Source organism: Petromyzon marinus, unplaced genomic scaffold (genome assembly GCF_048934315.1).
Source record: "Petromyzon marinus isolate PM22_M1 ecotype Great Lakes invasive population unplaced genomic scaffold, UKy_Petmar_22M1.pri1.0 PM_Scaffold_2, whole genome shotgun sequence".
Taxonomy (NCBI): Eukaryota; Metazoa; Chordata; class Hyperoartia; order Petromyzontiformes; family Petromyzontidae; genus Petromyzon; species Petromyzon marinus.
Window position 1 is genome coordinate 3,431,411 of NW_027423168.1, and position 3,909 is coordinate 3,435,319.

The following is a 3,909-nucleotide window of genomic DNA, read 5'->3' on the forward strand; positions in this document are numbered from 1 at the left end:
CATTGGAGAAACCAAACGCCATATCTCGGACCGCATTCGTGAACATAAAGCAGACCTTAAACACGGTAGGACCAACACCTCGGCCGTAGCAGATCATTGTTCTAATTCAGTAGGCTCACATGCCATTGACTTTTCCAAGACGGAGGTTCTTTGTAAGCCATCTGGCTTCCATGAGAGATTCGTTCATGAGGCTATCCACATATACAAACACAGAGACAATTTCAACCGAGAAGATGGATTCTATCTTAGCAATCATTGGAAAGATTTGATAAATCATTTCAGTTCTTGATTGATTGTTCACGCTTACAGTGCCTTTCAGACAGCATACATAAAAACAAATTTCGTCTCCCCCCTCCTCTTTTCAAAAAATAGATGGACTAGTCCTGGCAAACTGCCATCGTTGCGCGTGACGCAAACGTTATTTTTATATATATAAATAAATATGCCGTTTTCAAAATAAATTTATGCAAACCGACACACCTGATGATGACCGTTTGAGTTATGGTCGAAACGTCGTGAGAATTTTTTATTGTTTTATATATATTTTGTTATTTTGTTGTTTCTCTTCAACGTGACTTTACCGAAAAAACTAAGAATATGAATTACTGCAGTCACGAAAGCTTTAAATCAAAACTTGTGCACTGTCACTCATTCCCCAGCAACATCTTTGAAATTAACTTTTGATCTTCAAATTCATTTTAATGGATATCAAAGCACGTTACATTGTGAAATGTTGCTATTCCTCAATGCGGCATCATTATCAGTGGCTTCTCGTAGCCTGTGTGCCAGAAACTATGAAAGTAACATCAAAACTGATTGCCCTGTTTGATGTTTGTGTCCATGTGTGCCTTTGTATCACACCCACAGAGATGCCCAAGACGCAAGGAGAATATGAGTATCGGCTGACGTTCAAGAAATTCTTATTTCAGTTCGTCAACTTCTACTCGGCGTCTTTCTACATTGCATTTTTCAAGGGGAAATTCATCGGCTTCCCCGGAAGCTACACTTACTTTGGAAAATGGAGAATCGAGGAGGTGTGTAGATCTGACGGGTTGGCCCTGTGTTTTCTATGCTGTTTGTACAACATTTTTATGTTTTACTTTTGTAGTTGATATTTTTCCCAACAATTGTCTTCACACCGTGCTGTTGGTGAAATGTCGAAATAAGGACTCTTTCTTTTGGAACTCTAAAAGGCCTCATTGTCTTCACACCTGGTCACCAGCTCTAGCATTAACACAGTCTCCGTAGTAAAACAGTTTTCGAAACCAGACTTGAGAGAGCACGAGGTCACCACGAGCAGAACACGTGTTAGACTGATGCAATTGGTAACCCAGTTACCTTGAGGGTGTTAGTTTATCACATATTTTGCAAGTAGTACCCTTGTGGTCTCTCATTGGACATTTTTAATTATATACCGTATTTATCAAACGCCATTTATTTAAAATTATATATTTGATCATCCTTAAAAATGTACAGTATTTCAGCCCCCCTCAAGGATATGTTTAGCCACTACCTATGACTCACTGTGGCGCAGTGGAGCACGTTGTTTTAGAGAACGGCCCCGTAATATGATATCAAGAACGAATTCTGGAGTAAGGAATTAAGCAGCATTGCGTTGTGCACACGTTAAATCAATGTCATTAAGACAGTGTTAATGACACGTAGTTTAACATTTACATAATTGCCATTCAGAGTCACCCTGAGTATTTGCAGTCACTCTATGCTCGGAAGAAAGTCCATTGCCCAAAATGTGCACCTGTTGCTCATGTTTCTGTTTGAAGGCAGACTTGTTGACACATGAGATGATTATAATGAGTATATTTGGTGTTATATTAAGGTGCCTACTTCTCCTGCTGCAGATTTGTAGAAAATCGTCACGAGGGCGATTCATTGATTGATATCCTCTCAAAAACAATACACATAAAGGATAAAGAATAGAGCTTATTATTTAAGTGCCTCTGTGTTTTCTACCAACTTAATTTAATGTTTTACGATTATTATATTTACTAGACGATGCTCTGGAATTAAACTCACCTGATACTAAACACCAACTGCAGTATGCATGTTGTGTGTTGAACTTATTTTGCACCGTACACAGCCTGCATCGGATGTGTGGGGGAAGGACAACAAACAAAACATTATCAGATGCGCCACCATTTTCTTTATTTAAAATACATGAGGGGGAGGGGGAAAGTGTTTCTTATAATCTGGAGAATATTGATATTCTTAATCACTGTCCCCTCTAACATATGGAGCCGTCACTTTTGCAGTGTGCAATTGACTGAAGAGAAGAATGTGAGAGGATCATTAGAAATGATGTGTGGTATCCATATATGTATTACCCAATATTTCATATCTTCAGTGTTTAACCTGAATCTATTCTCCACCCCATCCCCCCTCCAGTGTCCCCCAAACGGCTGTCTCTTTGAACTGACTTCTCAACTCACTGTCATCATGGTAGTGAAGCAGATGGTTGGCAATTTTCAGGAGGTCATCATCCCGTAAGTATCGCATGAACACATGAAAGCTTTGAAGTCTGATTACGGCGTTTCCTCGTGTAACGCGGTAGATGCGTTCCTGAAAATTTCCGCGTGAAGTAAAAACGCGCAAAGCAAGGAATTACTGAGTTAATCACATTTTCACAGTAAATTCAACCTGCAGTCATCCCATGGTGGGATAAATAACTCAGGCTAGGCTGCCGTGTGACTGTATCATTCGTATACTTTATCAAACTGCTCAGCCGCGCAACTCAAGACAGTCGTTCATCGTCGACTGCTCAGGAACGCATTATAATGGCCGCGTTCAGCGTTTTAACAGTGTGCATTCCACATTATAATGGACACGTTCCACGTTGTGTGAAAAGTTTTCCCAAATATAAGAACCATGTTACAATGAAAATGTGTTGTGTGAAAACGCATTCAGCGAAAAGTTGTGTCGACAGCTTGTTAGCAGTGTGCACTGGTTAAGCAGTGAACACCAGTCAAGTGGACAAAGTTCACCTCGTTAGTATCATACGATATTCCGATCAGACGCTTCGTACATAGTTTCATAATATTAGACAAGCAACTCCCATGACTGAAAGAGTGTAGTGGATTGACAACGGGCTAAATGAAAAACAGCTACTACTTAGGTTTTAGCAGTTGTTTTGTACAGCTCTCTGACATGTTTTGTGTCATACCGCATATTGTTTGGCATGTCTTGACGTTTCGCTCCACGTGCTTGGGATATTCAAATGATACAACCTGAAAACGCAGTGGAAAGCTATGAAATAGCAAACCTAGTGTTGATGAACAAATGGATATGCACGTGTGTAAGGGTGTCTCTGTGTCTGCACATGCGTACCTCCCTCCACAATTCCCCAGATGGTTCAGCAATTGGTGGGCCCAGCGTCGGGCCAAGCTAAGGCCTGAGGCTGTCTACACGCGCTGGGAGCAAGACATGGACCTACAGCCCCAGAGCCCACTTGGACTCTTTGATGAATACCTCGAGATGGGTACAATGAGCTCAGAGGATCACACTACGGAGTCAACGCGTTTTACTTTATTATAAAAAAACACACACAATTGGGTATCATTTGACTATATAGGCACGTGTGTACGGCCCCTGTGTATCTGTCGGACATTGTTGTGGGAGGGAAATTACCCACACTTCGGGTTGTTGAAGGCAGGGAGCACAGATGTAAGAGCTTAGATGTACAATGCAACAATGTAATTTGCTGCACTGTCCTCTGCTGCTCACAACCCCACAACAACTGTTGCATGGTCACCCATCCAACCAATTTCCAGGCTCAGCTCTCCTTAACTTCTGGGATCTGATTAAATCTGACGCATACTGGGTGATTTGGCCATAGGCACCAATCTATGGATATACTGTAACACAATTGTCTTTGAGCATGCGCGTATGTGCATA

At 41.3% G+C, this 3,909-nt stretch overlaps 1 long non-coding RNA gene across 1 annotated transcript; it reads right to left on the reverse strand.

The window, feature by feature from the left end:
* Window positions 1–1,079: 1,079 nt before the first annotated feature.
* On the reverse strand, window positions 1,080–2,737 carry LOC142922879 (uncharacterized). The gene is made up of 3 exons (XR_012940390.1): window positions 2,448–2,737; window positions 2,035–2,099; window positions 1,080–1,143 (listed from the first exon to the last, which is right to left on the reverse strand). It is a non-coding gene; the product is annotated as an uncharacterized LOC142922879 (long non-coding RNA).
* Between the last annotated feature and the right edge of the window lie 1,172 nt (window positions 2,738–3,909).